Source organism: Hypanus sabinus, chromosome X2 (assembly GCF_030144855.1).
Source record: "Hypanus sabinus isolate sHypSab1 chromosome X2, sHypSab1.hap1, whole genome shotgun sequence".
Taxonomy (NCBI): Eukaryota; Metazoa; Chordata; class Chondrichthyes; order Myliobatiformes; family Dasyatidae; genus Hypanus; species Hypanus sabinus.
In genome coordinates, this window is record NC_082739.1 from 35457830 (window position 1) to 35482626 (window position 24797).

The window sequence follows — 24797 nt, forward strand, 5'->3', positions numbered from 1 at the left end:
ATAGATTCACAAAACAGCTTCTTAGTGTGACTCTTTGCCATCCAGGATAAGGATGCTCACCTGATTGAATGACATCAGTAACTGCAGGGTACGGCAGCCGCTCACCCAGGCTACACTGACAGCACATCCAAAACCTGTGACACCTATCACCAAGCACGACACACCACCACCTACAGGTCCCATCCAACCCGCGCACCATTCTCATTCAGGAATATATCACCTTTCCGTACTGTGCCAGGGTCTAAAAGTACCCCCTCCCCAACAACACTGCGGAAATAATATCACCAGAAACACTGCAGCAATTCAAGGTGGTAACTCACGTCGCATTCACAGGCCAGTGAGGAATGGCCGACAAAATGCTGCCCTTACCTCTGAGACCCTGTCCCACAAACAAATACAGAAAGAAGTGTTTTTGTTAAGTAAACCAGCAGAGCCAAGTCCAGTTGTTAAATACAGGCGTCAACACCTCTTGCAATCATGGAATCAGCGTCATCAGGCCCTTCAGCCCGCCAGGTCTGTGCTAGTCATCAAACACCCATTTGCCCTAATCCTACAATTATCCCATGTGTCCATGGGAAGGATGTGGAAGCATTGGAAAGGGTACAGAGGTGATTTACCAGGATGCTGCCTGGTTTGGAGAGTATGCTTTATGATCAGAGATTAAGGGAGCTAGGGCTTTGCTCTTTGGAGAGAAGGAGGATGAGAGGAGACATGATAGAGGTATACAAGATATTAAGAGGAATAGATAGAGTGGACAGCCAGAGCCTCTTCCCCAGGACACCACTGCTCAGTACAAGAGGACATGGCTTTAAGGTAAGGGGTGGGAAGTTCAAGGGGGATATTAGAGGAAGGTTTTTTACTCAGAGAGTGGTTGGTGCATGGAATGCACTGCCAGAGTCAGTGGTGGAGGCAGACACACTAGTGAAGATTAAGAGACTACTATACAGGTATATGGAGGAATTTAAGGTGGGGGGTTATATGGGAGGCAGGGTTTCAGGGTTGGCACAACATTGTGGGCCAAATAGCCTGTACTGTGGTGTATTGTTCTATGTTTTAATTATCTTCACTTTCTAATTAACTCCTCATAATCTACCAATCACCACCAGTGGCCAATTAACCTACCCACCATTTTCATCTTTGGGATGTGGGAAGAAGCAAGCACCTGGGGGAAAGCCAAACAGCCACGGGGAGAACGCACTATGTACAAGTAAATCCACACAGAGAGCAGCCAAAGTCAGACTTGCACCCAGGTCTCTGTGTCACCTGTAAACGAGAGCGGGGATTATAAATGCAAAAGTAAGTAGACTGCAGGAAATGAGGTGGTATGTGACCTCACTCACTGAAGGTCACCATTCTCCAAAATATATTTCATCAATGGTTTGAGATTTTAAAGTTTACTTTCCTGGGCCTAGAAATTGTTCCAAGTTGTCTTTTTCATCTTAAAGCGACCTTGTGGTCACCCTTTCATTGTGTGAAAGTCACTTCATCAATTCAATTTTTTGAGGGCATTCAAGATTCAAGATTGTTTAATGGAATTTCCAGCACACGAGTGTAAAGGAGAACAAGATAATTGTTACTCCGGATCTGATGCAGCACAAAAAAACACAATAAGGTAAAAAATACAATAATAAAAAAACACAATAAATATAAACACATAAGGTAGCTTATATACTTAGATTAATTAAAGTGATTCTAGGCACAGGAGTGTCTGTACATAAGGTAAATGACAGGAAGTGATGAAGTAGTGGTGGTTGGGTGTTTGGAGGGGTGGGTTAGTGGGTGGAGGTGTTGCTCAGCCTTCCTGCTTGGTGAAGGTAATTGTTTCTGATCAGGTGGTCCTGGTGTAGATGCTACGTAGCCTCCTCCCTGATGGGAGTGGGACAAACAGTCCATGAACTGGGTGAGTGTGATCCTTCATGATGTTACTGGCCCTTTTCCAGCAGCTTCTGTATATATGTTTGATGGTGGGTTGGCTGGTGCCAGTGATGTGTTGGGCAGTTTTGATGACCCGTTGTAGAGCCTCCCTGTCGGCCACAGTGCAGTTTCCATACCATGCAGTGATGCAGCTTGTCAGGATGCTCTCTACTGCACATCTATAGAATGATGTGAGTGTAGATGTGCAAAGTTCAGCTCTCTTCAGCCTCCTCAGAAAGTAGAGGCATTGGTGAGCTTTCCTGATTGTGTAAAATGTACTCTGGGAGGTTATGAGATATGTGCACTCAAAGGAGTTTGAAGGCCAACGCTTATTGGTACTAGTTTGGTATTGTCACATGTACAGTGAAAGTTCTTTGTTTGCGTGCCATTCCTAACTATCCTTGAACAGAGAGCAACAAAGTGGGCCTAGAATCACGTGTAGGCCAGTCTGGATCAGGGTGGCAGATTTCCTCCCCGAAAGACTGTCTGAACCATATTATAATCCAGTGGTCTGCAAGATTCACCGAACTGGGTGGGCCACTCACCCTTGTTACGAACCCCGTAACTGGGTATCTTACCAGCAAAGATAGGAGTATCCGTTGAAGTCTGATCTTACTATTTTTAACAGTATTTATTAGTAAAAATACACAAAAATAACAGATAATATACGTCATCAATACTAAACCTAAAAGTGCGGGTATAATAACAAGCAATAAGAAATAAGCTCTATCGCTGTCTAGGGGATAATGAATTGTCCGATGGAAATATAAAGTTCCGTTCAGTTCATGCAGGCTGCAGTAGTTGTTGTTTGCGGTGTTGCAATTGTTGGAGAGAGAGAGAGAGAGAGAGAGAGAGAGAGAGAGAAAAAGCAGTAACAGCTATTAACTTGCTGACTTTCCTTTTACGATCTGGATCCTTCGATTCATTGTTGTTGTGGTCATTCACGTATGACCCCTCTCTGTCCTTTAGCTAGACCGTTCCGTGGAGGACTCGCCACCCAGGCAAGGATGGACACATACACAAGCCCCCCACCGGTCTCATACGTTTCTCCTGGTGCGTCTAAGGGGTGTTCCCCAGACCCGTCTTTTATCCTCACTCACGGGGTCTCGGATGTCAAACAGGTTGGGATGATGCAATCCCTCAACCAGACCACTCTGGTTGCCCCCTGAGGGGTTTCAATGAATAGTACAGTACTCAATACACAATTCCTTCTCCAAGAGACAATAGCAGTAATCAGTGGTTCCGTTCCGCTTTTGTTAGAAGGAGACATTCCACTTTTGTGCATTCCTGCATTGTCAATAACAACTGCCTTTTCTGTTATCCTGCGTCTCTCTCTCATTACTGACATGCTGTGTATCTCTCTCATTTCCTGGGTATCAGACCCGAAGTAATAGCGATTTTGTGATTCTCAAAAAGGGGGGGGGGGGGCGGGCATTGGCGATTCTGTACCCTTCTGCCCATCAGAGTTGCTCCTCATTCGTAACACCTTATGTAACCCAACGTTGGACCTGACAATTAGTTTGAGCACGGTCTTCCCTAATGAGATGTCTTATGTTCTTACAGTTGTCAAGACTTAGCCACTGCGTACAGAATTGGAGAGCAACTCCTGATGCAGGAGACTGTTGCCACTGGATTATGGATACAGGATAAATGAGGGGTGGAGGAGTGCTCCCTCAATAAATAGAAGATGTCAAAGGTGCCAACTTCTTTGTGCATGGAGGCCATGAAGGTTCTCCAGGAACTGCTCCTTGCAGGGTTTTGGCAGTGAGAACATCGGTGTAGTTTCTGAGTTCCTGCACTTTGAGGAGGCTGCAATGAAGGCAATACAAGGTGAAAGTCCAAATCAAGTTTATTGGCATGTGCACAAGTACATGTATGCACAGTCGCAACAAAAGACTTTCTTCCAGCAATATCACAGGCACAGAGTGACACATGAGAAGCATTCACAAGAAAAGCATAAATAACATAAAATATTCACAGTTTTGTTGATCTCACATCTACAGTGATTAAATGCTTTGAGAGGTTGGTCATGGACTCCTGCCTCAGCAAGGACCTGGACCCATTGCAATTTGCCTATCGCCACAATAGATCTAAAGTAGACGCAATCTCATTGGCGCTCCACCTGGCTTTAGACCACCTGGACAACACAAACACCCATGTCAGGATGCTGTTCATTGACTATAGCTCAGCATTTAATACCATCATTCCCACAATCCTGATTGAGAAGTTGCAGAACCTGGGCCCCTGTACTTCCCTCTGCAATTGGATCCTCAACTTCCTAACCGGAAGATCACAATTTGTGCGGCTTGGTGATAATATCTTCTCCTTGTTGATGATCAACACTGGGGTATGTGTTTAGCCCACTGCTCTACTCTCTCTATACTCATGACTGTGTGGCTAGGCATAGCACAAATACCATCGATAAATTTGCTGATGATACAACCATTTCAGATGGAGATGAGAGGGGATACAGGAGTGAGATATACCAGTTAATTGAGTGGTGTTGCAGCACTCAATGTCAGTAAGATGAAAGAGCTGATTGTGGAATTCAGGAAAGGTAAGACGAGGAAACACATACCAATCCTCATAGAGGGATCAGGAATGGAGAAAGTGAGCAGTTTCAAGTTCCTGGGTGTCAAGAATTCTGAGGATCTCACCTGGTCCCAATATATTGATGCAGCTATAAAGAAGGCAAGACAGTGGCTGTATTCATCAGGAGTTTGAAGAGATTTAGTTTGTCACCTAAAACACTTGAAAACCTCTATAGATGTACCCTGGAGAACACTCTGACAGGCTGCATCAGTGTCTGGTATAGTGTGGGGTGGGGGGCTACTGCACAGGATTGAAAGAAGCTACAGAAAGTTGTAAAATGAGTCAGCTCCGTCTTGGGTATTAGCCTCCGTAGTATCCAAGACATCTTCAAGGAATAGCGCCTCAGTAAGGTGACATCCATTATTAAGGGCCCACATCACCCAGAACTTGGCCTTTTTTCATTGTTACCATTGAGAAGGAGGTACAGAAGCCTGAAAGCACACACTCAGCAATTTAGGAACAGCGTCTTCCTTTCTGTCATACGATTCCTAAATGGACATTGAACTCATGAACACTACCTCACTTTTTTAATATATTTTACTTCTCTTTTTGCACTATTTAATCTATTCAATATACATATACATACTTACTGTAATTGATTGATTAATTTTATAGAATAATTTCTATATTATCATGTATTACATTGAACTGCAGCTGCTGAGTTAACAAATTTCATGAGACATGCCAATGATAATAAACCTGATTCTGATTCCGAAAGAATACAATTAGAACTAAACAGAAGTCTATTGTAGTGCAACATTATCAAAGTAGTCGTGGTGTTGTGACTTCCACAAGTAGAGCTGTTCAAGGATGCACATTAGGTTGTACTCAAGGTCATAGATCTCAGTGAGAAAAGTTTTTGAGTGTTTGTCCCAGAATGGTTTCATGGGAACAGGGTAACTAAAACAAGAGAACAACTACTGTAAGCAGCATTGTTTTCAGGAAATTGAGACTAAAAATCACTCTGGAGACGAAGGTTGTGAGTTGCTCTACAGTTCCTATCATTTACTGGAAAGCAAAAGTGCTATGGAGATCAATAGTTCTGCTGAGAAATGAGAAGACAAGTTTTGCAACCAAAACTACCAGTAGTAAGATTACTGGGATTGTTCTGGTCGGGTACTTGATGATCAGCAATGAAAGGTGTGTTTCTATGCTGTATGGTTCAATGAGTTCAAGTGTATAGATACTCCAGTATAGGTTTGGATACGTTCCAAAAGCACAACATTGTTTCAGGGTTATGCAAACAATTTTTTGACCTTCTAAATCCACAATTAGTATACTATGAAATATTCCAAATATACCATTTTCTTTATTTCAAATAGCTCTGATTGATGCACTCTGGCTGCTGGGTGAAATGATTGTGGGTCCAAACTTCCTCGGAGAGCACAAAATCTAGACTGCTGCTCCTACTAATGGCATGCTGCCTTGGCGGGGGGTGGGGGCGCTGTATAGTGTGAGGTTAGAGCTAAGGTGGCATCTGTTGCTCCTGTGTTCAGAAACAGGATTCAGTCAGTACAAGGTTTCACTATGTTCTCCTTCAGCTTAAAGATCTAACAACGAGATAAACAGAAGGGGTCAGCAATTGCTCCCAGTGGAGGTGGTCAGCAGCCTGACTGGTGCGTTCAGACCCAGGTTGGCGGCATTAGGACCCAGGTCGGTGGTCACTCTTTATGAAAAGACTGAGGTCGTGTGGCTGCTCTCCTCGTATGCAGCCAAAAGGACATTTCCCGTAGTCTGAGATTTATGTGATTATTGGACTGTACTTTATATTGGTTTCCTTCAGGTTTTTGGTGTTTTCTTTCTTCTTGACGATTGGTGTGGGTGATCTGTTCATTTTTGTGTGTAAGTTGGGGAGCCTGAGGGCTTGGTGCTATTGTCACTGAGTGAGGGGGTCATGTATTGTTACGTGTAGGTGGTCGGTGATTGTTATTGTGGCTGTTTTGTGCTGCAAGGTAAAGGGGTATTTTGGGGTCTACAGGTTTTGCTTCTTTTCTTTTTCATGTCGGGGGGAGTTGATGTCTTTTTTATCAACACCCATGGTCTTTCTGTATTTGATGGCTAGCTAGAGAAGAGAGAATATCAGAGATGTATTGTACATGCATACTTTGGCAATAAAATGAACCTTTGAATGAGGTTTATCAATCTTTTATAAACCTGCTCCAAAATATCAATCAACTTCTGTAGGTTGTCTGCCCTTAAACTGTATTCAATATTCCAAATGTGGCCTTGTCCTTTTTAAGCATTGAGCAACTTGTTTCAATTTACATTTGAATGTCCTCAAGACATATCCTAGCCATCTAAACCTTTCAGCAAATCCATCTACCATCCCTGTCTTGAATGTGCCTTAATGGTTAACGTAAAATAAAGTAAATCTTGGGTGTAATTGAAATAACTATATCGAAGTGAACAAACATCTGGTATTAACTAGAGGCAACATATCAGTCTCACAATACTGTTGACTTCTAAATGTTTCAAGGTTTAATCTTATTGCCTGTCATCTGCTAACACCTAGCTCTCCCAGTCACTCACAGTACATCTGCTCTTATCAACAAATGGAGTACACTTCTTCAAAACAACTGATCCAAACATCCTGACTGGTCAATACACGATGGTTTGTCATAAAGTCAGAGCCATATAGCATGGTAACATGCCTTTTGACTCACTGAGCATCAAACACACATTTACGCTATCCTACATCAATTCCATTTTATACTCCCCACATTCCCATTATCTCTCCCCAGATTCTACCACTCACCATATACTGGGAGCAATATACAGTGTGGAATTAACCTACTGACTCACACATCTTTTAGATGTGGAAGGAGGCTGGAGCTCCCAGTGGAAACTATGAGGTGAGAGGGGGAACATGCAAGCTCCACACGTAGAGAGCTGGAAGTCAGAATTGAAGGTGGGTGGCTGGAATTGCAAGGCACCAGCTCTATTAGCTGTGTCACTTGCTGTCAACAGTGTTAAGTAAATGTGGGTTAACTTATTTAGAGAGCTATAATTTTCTTGCTCTTGAGATAGGTGGAGCTGTGAGGAAGAATGGAGCTGAGATTCCAATATCTGTTAGAAGTGACTTGATAGGATAGGTGTCCTGTGATGGACTGGTGGTAGATCCTAACCCTTGTCTCCATGACCTTCATTTGTCACAATCAAACTTACAGTGATTCCTTCCTGCAATGTCTCATCTGTCCTGGATAATCCATGAACATGGACTTCACTGGGCCAAAACCAGAATTTAACATCCATCCCTAATTAATTCCAGCTTGGCTGCATCACAGCTTAGAACTTTATTTATTGATTTATTTATTTAGAGATACAGCGCGGAACATGCCTGACTGGCCCGACGAGTCATACTGCCTAGCAATCCACCTATTTAACCCTAACCTAATCAAGGGATAGTTTACAATGATCAATTAACCTACTAACTGGTACATTTTTGGACCGTGAGAGGAAACTGAAGCACATGGAGGAAATCGCATCTCAGAGAGAATGCACAAACTCCTTGCAGACAATGTTGGATTTGAACTCCGAACTCTGAGCTGTAATTGCATTGTGCTAACTGCTACACTACCATGGCACCTAAAGTTAATCAGTTTGTAATCGCATGTAGACCAGACTGGCTAAGGATGAGTACTTTAGTGAACCATGGGTCTTCATCACTTCCCTTGACGAACGACCTCCAAAAGATTCATTTGGGACTGGCCAGAGGAAATCAACACAGCGACATAAAGAGAATTACTCCGTCATAATGCCAAAATCCAACTCCAACTCCTAGTTAAATTCTCTGTTTATCACTCTTCATCTTCAACCATACAAATTTTCATTAGCTCTGGAAACATTATTAAATTATGTATTGCAAATCTTTTCCTGACAGCCGCTCGGGAGCTCTTTACATTTTCTTAACAGTGGTCAATAATTGGCTCCTGAAGGCACTTTATGGCAGTTGGCTCTTTGTTGGAGGGGCGTTTTTAATTGCTACCAAATGCAAAGAGAACGGCCCTGAGCCATTAAAATTCCTCAGACACCTGTGGACAGTTTTCCTTCTCTTCCATGTTTTTTCAGAGGAGAAGCAAAGGTTTGGCTTCAATTAGACAGCTGCTGGGCTCAGAGGTGATTGTGTTATGGGTGACACTCTTTCAGCAGTCACCATGAGGTGAGTGGAATGCTCCCTCACTCATCCTGAGTGCAGGATGCAGAATATGAAAAATATGATTGTTAACACAACACAGCTTTAGAACCAGCAAGATGTCAAGTTTGATCAAAGACTGCATTTTTTTTCTTCTTCAATCAGAATGGAGACCATGGAAATGGCAGATCGACAGTTCATGGTCCAAAAACAAAGAGTGCTCTTCATCACCAAATCAGCAGAGGGACTTTATCCTTTGACTACAATATAAATGCAGCCCTTCTCTGTGTTCAACAGCAGATGAGTTGCCTGGCATAATATTGCATTTATATTGTGTTTTCATTACTTTGCAATAATGATGTTTTCTAAGTTACTTCGTTTTGTAACTTTTAAACCCTGCATCACCACTGTAGCCTGTAACAAGCCCTCAATGATAGCAATGAGAAAATAGAACTGGTAACCTGCATTTGTGATATTATGGGAATGGTGGCATAGTGTTTGCTATTGGAATATCAGCCAGATGAACGAATTTGAATCCTTCTGCTTCCGCAGAATTTAAATTCAAGTCATTAAAATAAATGTGGAATGAAAAAGTTCATTTTAGTAATGGTGATGAAGATCCCTGTTCACTACGGAACTCTTATCATCCTTAGCCAGTCTGCTCTGAAGCCCTGCCGCAACTGGTGATGGGTGGTGTTGGGAAATCCAAAAGCAGAAAGAGGAAGAGGGTTCAAAATTATTCCCATATTCAACCAAGGGAGGTCCATCACATCAATGTCAAAGACAAAATTGTTGCAAATATGTTCTGTAATTTTGTCAAAGACTTCTATTACCAACCAGGTACCCACAGGTCTGCATTGACAAGTTGGGCCAAGTTGATGATCAACCTGTTCCTCCTCTGTATCCCACCTTCACAGAAGCCATTCGTCCAATTCAAAACAAGGCTGAGAGCACCGAATGCAGCAAAGCCTACAGGGAGAGACAACATCACATCTCCAGTGCCGTGGCTTAATACACCTGAATGAATTACACCTTTAGCCAAGCTGATCCACGCCAGTCTCACACACAGGCATCCAAGCAACAATGTGGAAAATTCCACAGGTACACCTTGTTTACAAAAAAGAGAAAAATCCAGACCAGCTAATTACCTTTCAATCAGTCGACTCTTAATAATTAACAAAGTGATGGAAGGTTCCGTCAACGGTTTCATCATACTCTCATTGCCGAAATTGTGACTGAGCTACCTTAGCTCTGTATTCCAGGTTACCCTCAGTAACCTTTCACCCAGATTGCTTATCAAATATCTGTCTACCTATTCAAAGGCTCTGCTTCTACTGTGCAGTTTGAACAGGTTTTCAAGGAATCAGGAACATCTGAGCAAAACCTTTTGGTGTACCTCTGTCCTAAATGGACTGCCACTTTTTAAACAGAAACCCTTTTTTTACATTCTCCCACCAAAGTAAAGATCGTCCCCAAATCCACCTTGCCAAAACCCCTTGGGATACGATATATTTAAATCAAGACCCCTCTCAGTCCTCTAAACTCCATTCGATGTAACCTAGCCTGTCTTGACTTTCCTTATAAGACACTCTCCACTTCCAGATATCAGTCTGGTAAATTTCTCTGAACTGTTTCCAGCACATTAACATCCTTCCTTAAATATAGATTTTTCTACCGCACACAGTTCTGCAGATGTGCTCACAGACATGGAATACCGGTGTCCCATATAATAAAAACATAACCTCACTGCTTTGTATTCATTTCTCTAGCAATAAATAGTAACATTCTGTCAGTTTTTCTAATCACTTGTCATAACTGCTGTGCCTTTTGTGCATCACACACTGGGGCTCCCAGATCCCTCTGCATTTCTGAGCTCTGCAATTTCTAACTATTTAGATAACACAACCCTTACTTTTCCCAGCCAAGGTGAAAAATATAGCATTTCATATGTACATTTCTGTTGCACTTTCTACATTTTTGCTCAATCACTTAATTTATCTACATCCTTGTTCATATCACAGAAACAGGTCATTCAGCTAACCATGTGCGTGACAACCTTTTGGCCCATCTACATTGATCCCATTGGGCAAAATTAAGACCATATTCTATTTAGGTGTTTGTCTGAATGCTTCTTAAACATACTGGGGAGCAACGAGGCAGAATTCAAGCCAGATTAAAGAGTTGTGGTGTGAAATTAGCTCTCGTCAGCATTTAGTTAGCTAATGTACAGTGATTGGAGAACCAGATTGAGGACCTAAGGGTAAGATTGCGGTATTGGAGGGAAATGAGGGATTGTTGTGTTCTCTATTTCACCGAGATGTGGCTCACCCTTGACACTCCACACGGGACATTCAAGCCTGAGAGATTCTCAATCCATTAGGTGGACCAAATTGCCAATTCAAAGAAGGCAAGTGCATCATGATAAATTCACTGTGGTGCTCGGGCATAGCAGTCTTGTTCTCCCAATCTGGAACATCTAATGATTAAGTGCCAATCGTTCTACTTGCCGCGAGCGTTCTCTGCCATGATAATCACTATATAAAGCCACTCATGGATGATTATGTCCCATAAAATCATTCAGACTTCCCCCGAAGCCCTGAGTGAACCAAGACAGCCACAAACTGCTGACAGCTAGATCAAAGGCATTCCGGTCTGGTGACCAAAGAAAGTACAGAAGGTCTAGGAATGACCTCCGGAAAGTGATCTCACATGCAAAGTGGCAATTTCAGACTAAATTTGAATCACTGAAGGATGCTTGACAGCTGTGGCAGGGCTTGAATGCTATTACCTCTTACAAAGTAAAACCAAGCAACATGCACTCAGGGGGCACTTTATGGTACCTCCTCCCCCTGATGAAGTGGCCACTGGGTGTACGTTCGTGGTCTTCTGCTGCTGTAGCCCACCCACTTCAAGGTTCGACATGTTGTGCGTTCAGAGATGCTCTTCTGCGCACCACTGTTGTAACGCGTGGTTGTTTGAGTTACTGTCACTTTCCTGTCAGCTTGAACCAGTCTGGCCTTTCTCCCCTGATCTCTCTGATCAGCTGCTGCTCACTGGATGTTTTTTTTTGTTTTTCACACCACTCTCTGTTATTTCCAGTGATTGTTGTGAGTGAAAATCCCAGGAGATCAGCAGTTTCTGAGATACTCAAGCCACCCCTGTCCTGGGACCCGCACGTAACTGCCATCACAAAGAAGGCATGGCAGTGCCTCTACTTTCTTATCTAAAATTTTCTAATTATTATCTAAAATAATTATCTAAAATTATCTTAAAATTTTGACAAACTTTTCTAGTTGCTCAGTAGCGAGTATCCTGACTGCTTGCAAAATGGCCTGGTCTGGAAACAGCAATGCCCATGAATGGAAAAGCCCACAAGAAGTAATGGATACAGAGCAACACACACAAAATGTTGGAGGAACTCAGCAGGTCAGGCAGCATCTGTGACAAAGAGTAAACAGTCGATGTTTTGGGCTAAGACCCTTCTTCTGAACTGAGAAGGAAGGGGGGAAGATGTCCGAATTAAAAGGCGGAGGGAGTGGAAAGAGGCTCACTAGAAGGTGAAGCCAGGTGGGTGGAAAAGGTCAAGGGCTGGGGAAGAAAGAATCTGATAGGAAAGGAGAGTGGACAATAGGAGAAAGGGAAGGAGGAGGGGACCCAGGGGAAGTACAGTAATAGGCAGGTGAGAAGAAGTAAAAGGTCAGAGTGTGGAACAGAGGGGGTGGGGGAATTTTTGTTCACCAGATAGAGAAATTGATTTTCATACCATCAGGTTGGAGGCTACCCAGGCTAAATTTAAGGAGTTACTCTTCCACCCTGAGAGTGGCCTCATCTTGGCACAAAAGGAAGCCATGGATTGACACGTTGGAAAGTGAATGGGAAGTGGAATGAAAATGCTTGGCTACTGGGAAGTCCTGCTTGTGGTTGATGGAGTGGAGGTGCTGAAGAAGTGGTCCCACAACTTTTGACGAGTCTCACCTATGTAGAGGAGACCACATTGGGAGCACCGGACACAATAGACAACCCCAGCAGATTCACAAATGTAGTGTTGCCTCAAGTGGAAGGACTGTTTGGGGCCCTGAATGGAGGTGAGGGAGGAGGTGTTTGGGCAGGTGTAGCACTTGCAGGGATAAGTGCCGGGAGGGAGATTAGTGGGGAGGGATGAATGGACAAGGGAATTGGGGATGGAGCAATCCCTATGAAAAGTGGAGGGATAGAAAGGTGAAGATGGTTTAGTGGTGGTGTCCCTTTGGAGATGATGGAATTTGTGGAGGATAAAGTGTCGGTTGCGGAGGCTGATGGGGCGGTAGATAAGGACAAAAGGGACTCTATCACTGTTTAGTAGTGGATACAGCCCAGTGCATCAGAGGAAAAGCCCTCCCCAACATTGAGCACTGCTACAAAGCACTCTGCCACATAAGATGAACATCTGTCATGAGGGAATCCCACAATCCAGGCCATGCTCTCTTCCCACTGATGCAAACGAGAAGGAGGTACAGAAGCCTTAAATCCCATGTTACCATGTTCAGGGACAGTTATGACCCTTCAACCATCAGGCTCTTGAACCAGTGTGGATAACTTCAATCAGTTCAGCACTGAACTGATTCCACAATCTATGGATTCACTTTCAAGGATTCTACATTTCATGTTCTCAGTGTTATTTTAGCTCATTGATTATTATTTTTATTTTACCTGAGGTGCGGGAATAGCCAAGCACACTTATTTCTCAATTGCTAGGAATTTTCAGACTATTCCAGGAGTGGTTACTACTATGACTTTCTGGAGATTTACATAAATACATCTACATAAGTCTAATTGTTTAATGCTATTGTGTAGGGACTATGGGATGATACCAGTTGTAGATATTACTATTGGGGCAATGTATACCCTGTTCATGTTCCATAGTCTTCCAATTTCCTCTTTTAATTCAGCATCTTTCTGAAGTTTTTCACTTACTAATTTCTGTACATTATGTGTGTTTGGAATGGCTATATCTATTAAGAAAGTTGTTTTTGCTTGTTTAGTCTGTAATATTATATCCAGGTAGTTATTATGAATTGTCCTATCTGTAATAATGGATTGGTCATAATACGATTTGTGGGAGTCTGGCTCAAAAACTGGATCGAGCTTGTATTATAGTACAGCATAATGTATTTTATAAGTTTGTGTTTTAAAGCAAAATTGTGTTGAATGATATTCACCACTTGATTATGCCTGTGTAAGTAATCAGATTGAGCTAAACTGCTGCAGGATCCTATAGTGTGTTAGATTGTTTCTGGTTTCTCCTGGCATTTTCTGCATTTATTGGCTTGAATTTCTTGGTCTTTTATTATGTATTTTTGATCATGTTTTTGTGTTAACCTCCTGGTCCTGCATTGCCACAAGGAACCCCTCTGTTTCTGGGTAAAGATCCCCAACTCTGAGCCAGGCATTCAACATTTCCTTGTCAACATCTAGTCTGCTCAGATCATGCGGATGCTTCCATTGGTTAACCTTTTCTTCTGCAGTGATAATTTCTTCATTTTTCTGGGTTGTGCTTTCATTTAAGTTTAATGGTTTGTACTTCTTATCAGAATTTAATTTGCTCGCGTGGAATGCTGAATCTTGTTTTCTTTGAAGAAAATATACCCTTAGAAGTTTTATCTGACTGTTGTGCAAGTGTTTTATGTCTGTTATTCCTCTTCCTTCTTCTGTCCTAAGTGCAGTTGAGTGTACAGAGGGCTTTCTAAAATTTGTAATTTCAGCTCTTATTTTTCTTTGTAAATTTTCCAGATTAGTTTCAGACCGATATTATGCCTAAAGAATATGTAAATATGGGTATAGTGAGAGTATTTATTGCCTTTGTTGTATTTTTACTGTTGAACTCTGTTATGCAGATTTTCTTAAGCCTTGAAGTAAATTCTGTTGTAAATTTTCCCTTTACTGCACTATAAACTATTTTCTTTCCTTGTTGATATCCCAGATACTAATATGTTTCATATTCATCCATCAGTTGTGCTGTATCCTGCTGCTCTTTTATATTCTACTAGCTCTATTGCTCCTTGCTTTCTGTTTAATGTTCTTCACTGGCTTCTTAAGGATATTATAGCTGGGGGTGATAGTGGGGACAAGCTTCTACTACCTATTAAATATTCCCAATGGGGTGTGCATCAATAGCCTCTGGCAACCAAGTCCAGCTCCTGGTTTTCACAAGTGGCTTAGCTACTAAGCCCAGTGGAGCCGTTTCTACTGACAGGAGAAGGGGCAAAGGCGGGTTACTGGAGCCTTAAAACCAGTCACTTCGGGCAGATGGGTCTCGTCAGCAGTGGCTGGCAGCTCATCTAGGAGAAGAAAAACTCTGATCTGAAATCTCGGCTGCCTTGCGGCTATACTCGCTCATGAGGAAGGCTTCAGGAGTAAACCCTGAAGGAAAAATCCGGAACTGCAGTCCCGAAGGCAGTCCTACATTGGTTGTCTCTGATCTGATGCCCTACTTTCATTTGATTCAGTAAACTAGAGAGCAGGTTTAAAGCTAGACAAAATCATAATGGGCTTAAAGAGTTACCATAGAAAATGCCTGCTTTTTTTGTATTTGCATAGTTTGTGTTTTTTGCATATTGGTTGTATGTCCCTCTTTGTGTTTAGTTTTTCATTGATCCTATTGTGTTTCTTTGTATCTACTGCAAATGCTACAAGAAAATGTATCTCAGGATACTACATGGTGACATATATGTACTTGATTATAAATTTACTTTGAATTTTAATTGTAACTGATTCCACCTCATCTGGCAGTATATTTCAGATATCAACCACTCTCTATGTAAAAAAAAAATGAAGGCTCTCTTTAAAACTCTTCCCTCTCACCTTAAATTAATGCTCTCTTGTTTTTGACATCCCTGTCATGGAAAAAGATTTTGACTATGCCTCTCATAATTTTACTGTATATACTATCTTGGGAGGTGGAGTGGAGATGCATCTCTACCAAAGGAGGTGTGAGGTGCTCCTTCACTCTGCTAGCCTGCAGGCTACCCTTGGGCAAGGTGTAACACCAGCTTTGCCCCCTGATCAGGGTCACGTGAAGCCATGGGAGCAGGTGGTGGATGGTTGTATGAGCAGCCGGTGCAGATCACAAGATCTGGTTCTGCGACCACTGACGCTGGACAGACAATCTCTGAAGAGTGTTGATAATGGCTCGGCTCAGCAATCTTGTAAAGACTCTGCCCAGAAGAAGGCAATGGCAAACCACTTCAGAAGAACTTGCCAAGAACAATCGTGGTCATGGAAAGGCCATGATCACCCACGTCATATGACACGGCACGTAATGATGATGATGATATTGATACCTCTATCATATCATGCCTCAACCTTCTTTATTCCAGGGAACACCACCCTGACCTATCCAGTCTCTCCCCATGATTGAAATCCTCCATTCTTGGCAACTTCCTTGTGGATCTCCTCTTCACAGCTTACTTTCCTACCTAACTTTATGTCATTAACAAATTGAGTAATTATACTTTTAGTGCCTTCATCAAAGCCATAGAAATGGTGACCTTCTCACCAACAGCTTGCTTACTAACACTCAGTTTGGATGTTCCCAGGACCACTTGACTCCAAACCTCATTGTAGCCTCAGTGTGGACCAAAGAGGTGATCTCAAAATGTGAGGTGGAGCATCATGGAATCCTGATAAAAGAAGTCAATGGAATCAAATGGACAATACTCCAGTTGTTGGAGTCATATCTCATGCAGAGGGAGGTGAATGGAAAAAGGATAAATAGAACCAAGCACCATCTGTAAATTGAGCAACACACACAAAATAGGAGAGGACCTTTTCTGGTCAAGGGAAATAAACTGTTGACATTCAGGCCAAGACCCTTTATCATGCCTTAGTCTGAAATGCCTGTTTATTTCCCTCCACAGATGCTGAGTTCCTCCAACACTTTGTGTATGTTCCTCAGGATTTCCAGCATCTGCAGAATCTCATCTGTACGTTGTCACTTTGTTGTTCTCTGTTTAACAGTAATATGCATTATTCACAGTGGTTTCTATAGAGAAAAGGTGGTGCATTTTATTGTGTGCCCTTTGGTGGAGGGTCACGTCATAAACAGAATAATTTATTTTACAGATTTGATGAATGGATATTTCTGCCCAAGCTTGCCTGGAAACACATCACATGGAGCAGACTGCCTTGCTGACCCAGGAGTGTGATTCAGCAGGGCAATGTAAATCAGCCATCTGCAGAAATGTTCCAACCCTGAGGAATACAGGATCAGTTCTGTATTTTTATTGTGTCTTATTCAATCTCTGAGGCTCCACAGATTAATGCAAATCGTTAGTACTAATGCCTGAATTTTAACAAGATCCCAGACCTGTCTGAATCATTTGCTTCATTGATTTAAGTTAATGCATTTTAGATACCTCGTACAGTAATGATTACCCAACCAAAATATCCCCTTAGTTTTGTGCCTTTGTGCTCTGTTAATGACCATGCCATTTGGACCAATTTCCTATCTTTGTAGTTTCCCATCTATTCTTCGTCAGCCTGGAGGTATCTTGTGCTTTCCCCCTCTGGGGCCACACCTCAGCCTTACAATTACATCAGCTGAAGTGTTGGACCCGAGCACTTTCTGCTGCTTGGAACAGATCTTTGGCTGAGTGAATGTGGCACAAAGATGTGTAAACTGCTTATTTTAATTCTCAGTTTATGTGAACCTTGATCCAGGCAGAACTTTTCTTGGCTGCTTTATGCAAGCATGGGACATTCCTTCAACAATTTCAAAGGTCCAACTGTGCTTGAGATCTAAACATTTAACTACATACTCCAATCACTTCATCACTTTTACAACATAATTGTGTATAATTTACAAACACAACAGTGTTTCAATATAAATTGAAAATTACTGCCCTTGTTACCACTGAGCCTTAACACCATCTCATGGAAATATTTATCCAACTCTGAATGACATTTCGCCATAACTTCTGCCTCTTCCCCTTTCCATATAATGAGTTTGTGAGGAATCTCTTCAAGATTTTCTGAATCACACATTGGGATATCAGAGGAAGCTAGAGTGCCCCTCACGTCTAGATATTGTTTCAGTCTCAATCTCACTTTTGTATCCAATTCATCCATTTTCTTGAGAATCAGCTGTTTCCTTTACCTTCTCATTAAGGTGACCAAGCTCTTCAGTCTCTCCTCTGAGGTCAGATGACCTAAACTCATGATTCAATTGGGTGCCAGAGGTATCTCAGCTGTAGTTCATTGGTGAAAGCTGCTGCTATGGTCAAGCAATGTTCTGTATTGGCTAGTTATGACCTGATGGTGACTTACCTTCTTCTCGAGATCTGATTAACTTCCATTACAAGCAGTGCTGTTTTCACTAATACTCACTACTGCCTGAAAAGACTGAAAAGCTAACAACTTCTGTTCCACCTATATCAAACTTTGATTTAGCTGCACTTGGAATGTTGTGTGTAGTTCTGGTCACCTATTACAAGAAGAACGTGGAGGTGCAGAAGAAGTTTGCTGCCTAGATTAGAGAGTATTAGCTATAAGGAAGGGTTAGACAAAATTGGACTGTTTTCTTTGGAGTGTCAAATGCTATGGGGAGATCTGATGAAGGTTTGTAAAATTATGAGATAGGGCAGATAGTCAGACTCTTTTATCAGGGTAGAAATGTCAATTTCTAGTGGGCACACATTTAATGTGAGAGGGGTAAAGTTCAAAGAAGATGGGTGGGAAATTTTATTTTACATAGAGAGTTGTGGATGGCTGGAATACACTGCTATGGGTGGTCCTGGAGACAGACACAATAGTAACATAAAAAAGGCATTTAAACAGGCAGGAAATGGAAGGGTATGGATCATGTTCAGGCAGATGATTTAGTTTTATTTAGCATCATGTTTGACACAGACATCATGGCTGAGTGGCCTGTTCCTGTGCTGTACTGTTCTATACCCTGTGGCCACTTGATTAGGTACTTCCTGTAACTAATAAAGTGGTCGCTGAGTGTATATTTGTGGACTTCTACTGCTGTAGCCCATGCACTTCAAAGTTCAAAATGTTGTACATTCAGAGATACTCTTTTGCACAATGCTGTTTTAACAAGTGGTCAATTCAGTTACTGTCGCCTTCCTGTCAGCTTGAACCAGTCTGGCCATTCTCCTCTGACCTCTCCCATTAACAAGGTGTTTTTACCCACAGAATTTCTGCTCACTGGATTTTGTTTTTGATTTCCTAGAGACTATTGTACGTAAAAATCCCAGGAGATCAGCAGTTTCTGAGATCCTCAAACCACTCCGTCTAGCACCAACAATCATTCTATACTGAAAGTCACTTTGGTCACATTTCTGCACCATTCTGATGTTTGGTCTGAACAACTGAACCTCTTGACTATGACCACATGCTTTTATGTATTGAGTTGCTGCCACATGATTGGCTGATTAGACGTTTGCATTAACAAGCAGGTGTACAGGTGGCCACTGAGTGAATGATCTATGTTCACACCATATCTTTAATATGATGAGAGGAAACAATGGACATACCTTCTCATTGCAGTCCATATAAGCATCATATAAGCACTTGCTTTGAATGGGAACTCATTTGGAACAGTAGTTTCATTGCTTAGGGAGACTGATGATACAATCAGAAGACTAAATTGTATCATAACAGTATCTGTCCTTTTAACCAAGAATAAGTGAATGAATATATTGTGTTACATATTCCATACAGCAATATTTCACATAACACACAGAAAATGCTGGAGAAACTCAGCAGGCCAGCCAGCATCTACGGAGAGGAATAAAGAGTCGACATTTCGGGCCGAGACCCTTCATTGGTACCTGAGTTGTTGAGTTCCTCCAGCATTTTGTGTGTGTTGCTCTGGATTTCCAGCATTTGTAGAATCTCCTGTGTTTAACTTAATACAATAAACTTAATGCTCAGCTAATAATTCTTTCCAGCTTCTACAGTAGTTACAGTTATGCTAAGTTTGATGCATTACTAGCTATCATTAAATCAATGATAACAAGCTGTACTTTGACTTAAGTTCTTTAAGGTTCTCAATCTCTGTGTACCTGGTCTAACTCCTTCCCCACGAAGACTTCCTTTGGACACTGGTTGTTAATTCTTTTCCCTGGTGTCCCCTTTGAAATAACAGTGTCCTCTCTCCAAGCCTTTTAATTCCCTGTTGAATGGTTTCAATCCACCTTGGCACACTTTGGCTACATTCGGCTGTAAGTCCATCCCAACATGACATGTCCCTGTAGATCTTTGGAGCAACATAGTTGCTTCTTAATGCACCCAAGTCTATCTGTATTGATTCATGCTATTTAGCAAGTCTGAGAACAATTAGGCTCTGGAGCTCTCCTCCAGATCTGTTGCATTCATCTCTGCCACCAGTATCAGTGCTAGAATGAATTGAAGTCTCTGCACTTCTCTCCACAACCATCTGCTGACCCTGTGCTTTTCACTTTATTTATGGATTCTGTTAATGGCATGGGCATTGTGCTGAAACTCTGCATACTAGCTCTCTGTCTAATCTCTGAAGCTGATTATGGACTACCTGCCTTTGAGGAGCATGAGTGGTCCTTTTTACTGTAAATTGCTGGCCAGATGATGTAATCATCACCCTCACCACCATAATGAAGCAACATCTGCTTTGTTGGCTGACCATATCTGTTTATTTATTGAGATACATCGCAAACAGGCCCTTCCAGCCCAAAGAGACGCACCACCCAGCAACCTACCTACTTAACCCTTGCCTAATCACGGGACGGTTAACAATGATCGATTATCCTACTAACTGGTACATCTTTGGACCATGGGAGGAAGTCAGAGGAAACTCTCATACACCTGGAAAGACGTACAAACTTTCTTACAGAGGGAGCTGGAATCGAACTCCAAACCCTGATCCCCGAGCTGTAATACTGTCATGCTAAGATGTGCCCAGTTCTTACTGGCAGATACCCAAAGAACAACCATGGAAAATCCAAGACTCTTGAAGAACATTCTTAATATTCTCTTTATATTACAGAAGGTGTAACTTTCACTGATTTTGTCCACTCCTGGGGATATCATGTTCCCATTCACAGCCTGCAGCTTCACCACAGCCCTCTGCTCAATCTCATTCAAACTTTTCTCAATCTCTTCGGTACGCAGCCTCCGCATTCTTCGGCTAACCAGCTGTCTTAACTCTGTTTATCCAGCCTTTACAGACAGTCACACACATTGAAATGTGTGAACTCAAACAATGGTGGACCAGATAGTGCTCACAAAAATCCCGCAAATATTAATCTGAAAATGGCCAGAAGCATCTGTTTCAGTGTGGTTAGTTAGGGGATACACAGAGGCCAGGACACGGGGAGAACCCGAGGTACCAGGAAAATGAAAGGACAATCAATTTAATGCTTCATTTTTCAGGCAACTCTTCTAATAAAGTAGCAGTACTCAAAGGCATGATTATATGCTCAAATCACTAAAATGGGGCTCGAACTGGCGACAATTAAGCGATCAAAACAACACACAAAGCTGCAACTGGAAGCCTAGAGGCTCAAAGTCACAGTGATGAGGGTCACATCCTCAACCACTTCCTTCACCAGCCACTGGGTTATTTATTTGGATTTACAATATATTTCTTTGGTAGCTGTAAACAAAATAAACAGCAGCAACATTACACAAGCTCTCTGCTGGAGTACACAGAAGTGTTAAGGTTTCCTCTCATCCCTGGAACACGATTTATATTCCATTTGTAAACTGTGGTTTCCTGGTCCCTGCAGTCCAATCCTTGTGTGTTTGTTTGCATAGAAATCTGCACAGGATCTTTCTAGCCGTTTGCTGCAGTCCCTGATGTGGGTGCACTTTCCAAGATCAACGCACAATTTACTATGACTGAAACAAATTGAAACCTCGCTTAGTCAATCAGTAGAAGATACTTGCTCTGTTGAATATTGATTTGGCTTTGTAACCAAACTAGGAATTTAATAGGTGGGCAGAACTCAAGCAAGCAGAAACTAAATTCCAACTTCTGGCCTTTCCATCCTCCACACTCATGGCTCTCCCAGTTCTCTGCATTCCTCCACCCTTCAAATATTCCTTTCCCATTTTGAACAGTCTTGCTGCATCAGTTTTAAAACTTTGAAAGCTTAGAGTGGGCCACGTCAAAGTGCAGAGGTTTGATATAGGGCAAGTGAGGAAAATATGTTAGTTAGTCCATGATTTACGGAAACTGACAAAAACTCCAGAAGGGAATTATGGAGATTTATTTTTCTCCTTGTGCTGTTGTGATCTGGAAGAGTAGTTCTGTCAATGGATTTTATCTACCTAAACCCTGAACTCTGGATGTCCCTCCAAAAAGCTCCCTTAAGTCATCCTCATTAAAAAGATCTCTTGATGGAGTTTCCATTCACCAGCTCCTAATATCTCTTGACTAGGACTTGTGTCAAATTATGTTACCTATGAAGCCTTGGGGCATTTTATTGCAATATTGTGCAAAAGTTTAGGCAAATATATATAGCTATGGTGCCTAAGAGTTTTGCACAGTACTGTATTTGTAATCATGGAGCGGAGAGTGAGTTTGTAAATCTAGTGGAAGCAGACAATATTAGGAATGGCCAGGGTGGAGCAGAGCAGGAAGGGTGTGGGACAGGTGTCAGGGAAGAAGTGCCAGGGGCAGGGGTTGGCACAGGTATAGGCACACCCAGCCCTGAGACACTAGGAACATCATTTGATTCCAAACAATTGGTTTATTGATCATTTTTCAAATGTCTCTCTGGTGCTTCCCGCTCCCTCCCCTCTCCCTTCCCATTTTTCCAAACATGATTCCCATCTCCCTGCCCCCTTCCCACTCTCAGTCCACAACAGAGACCCATATCAGAATCAGGTTTATCGTCACTCACATATGTCAGGAAATTTGTGTTTTTTCCCAGCAGCGGTACAGTGTAATACATAAAATTACTGCAGTACTGTGCAAAAGTCTTAGGCACCATAGTTTTAAATATGCATGTCTAAGACTTGTGCACAGTAATGTACATTATTACAAATGTATTATTTTTGTGTGTGGAAATGATTACAGTTTGTGTTACAGTTAGTGAGTCTTTTCAATAGTCCTGTTCTATTGGTGAAACACAATGAATGGGATAAAATCCTTTCAGAAACAACACAGTAATGTGGGAAAGTCTCCTGTGAAGGGCACTGTGGAATGAACTAGCACAAAATGCAGTGAGTGCTGTCACCTCCCAAAATAAGATTAGAGCATTGACTGGAAATTAGCAATCTGGTGGACTTTATAGTGGTGGGAGAAGAAGATGTCTAACTAGGCGTTCAATCCAACAGGAGAAGCAACTATACTCTGCACCAACTCAGGCATTGAATGATGGAAGTGCTTAAGGTGAAGATGCTGAGACAAGGAAAGGTAGCCCTCCCACCATTGAGAACATTGACAAGGAGGATTGCAACAAGAAAACAGCATCCATCATCAAGGACCCCAGCATCCAGGTCAGGCTCTCTTCTTGCTGCTGCCATCAGGACGGAGATACAGGAGCCTTAGGTCCCACACCATCAGATTCAGAAACAGTTATTACCCTTCAACCATCAGGCTCCTCAGCCAGTGTGGATAACTTCACTCACCTCAACACTGAACTAATGCCATAACCTGTGCACTCACTTTCATGTTCAAAGTATTTATGTTCATTTACTATCAAAGTATAAAACTCTGAGATTCATCTTCTCCAGACAGCCACAAAACAAAGAAAACCATGGAAATCAGTTCAAAGACAAACAGCAAACCCACTCCCCCACACAAAAAAGAACAGCAGCATGATGATCAACCCCCCCCCAACTCCCTCCCCTACACAAAAACACCACTAGAGCATTGACTCCCCCAAACCCCTCTTCCCCAGTACAAAACATAACAAGAACATTGACCCCCAAAACCCCTTTCCCTTGCATAAAAAATGAGAAAAAACAAGCAAAAACACAGAAGATGAAAACCATAAGACTGAACAAGTCCACAGTTCAAATCCGTAAACACAGAACCTCCAACATCATTGAAAGAGAATGACACTGTTCAAACGCAGAGGCATACCCACTAGCAAATATTTATTATTTACTATTTATTATTATTATTATTATTATTATTATTATTATTATTATTATTATTATTATTATTATTATTTGTATTTGCTCAGTTTGTCTTCTCTTGCACATTGGCTGTTTGTTTTTTTATTGATTCTACTGTGAACACCTGCAAGAAAATGAATCTCAGAGTAGTATATGTACTAGTAGTACGTAGTAGCATCTACGTACTTCAATAATAAATTTACTTTGAACTTTGAGGTAAGCTCCCCAGTATTGTCATGTCTCAGCAGTATGTCTCAACAAGCTGAGATCTGGTTCAAAACTAACATGAAGGAGAGCAGGAATTAGTAAAAAAAAAACCATTGGGATGAAATAGAAGGAAATCCTGCAAAGTTCCTGATATCAGAACTGAATTGAAGCATCTTTAGTATTCACCCCCATTCATGGGTGACTTTACCTACCAGGTAACTATGGTGTGTGAAACCCCATCATTGCATAATTCTCCTCTTAATACATTCAAAACCTCTCAATATGAACCTGAATATTGATTGTGTCAAGAACAACCTTCACTAGATTTTATTTCATCTAGGGCCTTAACAAAATAAAGTCACGCATTCCCAGCAGCACTACCTTGACTCCTTCCAGATCATAGTAAATTCTGATGTTGCTAGGTCTAAACTTCCTACCGGCATCAGAGGTGTATTGTTGTCACTGCTTCCATCTCCTCAACGGAATTTAGATGAGAATCAAAGACCACACTATCTTTAAGTTGAGAATATGGTCAGAAATGTGAGCATATCAATGCTGACTAAAGGTAGAATTGTGCTCCATTCCAAGCACCTCTCACTCAGACTGGTTAGCTGATCTTATCTTCTACTGGTTCCTCCTCTCTTCAGGATATAGTCACAAAGAAATCGATGTCCAATCACCCTACAAAAGGTCAGACGGTAAATGCCATCACATTTTGTGTGCTCTGTGAACCTTTAGCTGACTCAGAACAATCCCAATAAATGCAGAACTCAAAGTGTTTGCCAAGTTATACAGTACTTTGATCAAAGCTTTCACAAGCAACAAATTAAAAATCATCTAGATCTTTGGACCCAGGCACTTT

The 24797-nt window shown here is 41.9% G+C and overlaps 1 long non-coding RNA gene across 2 annotated transcripts in view; it reads right to left on the reverse strand.

Annotated features, from left to right (window-relative positions):
- The window catches only part of LOC132385238 (uncharacterized), a 237053-nt gene extending 212502 nt beyond the window's left edge, over nucleotides 1-24551 (reverse strand). For both annotated transcript variants that reach the window (XR_009509114.1, XR_009509117.1), the window contains exon 1: nucleotides 24373-24551. This is a non-coding gene — a long non-coding RNA (uncharacterized LOC132385238). The remainder of the gene's footprint in view (nucleotides 1-24372) is intronic.
- Nucleotides 24552-24797: the final 246 nt, after the last annotated feature.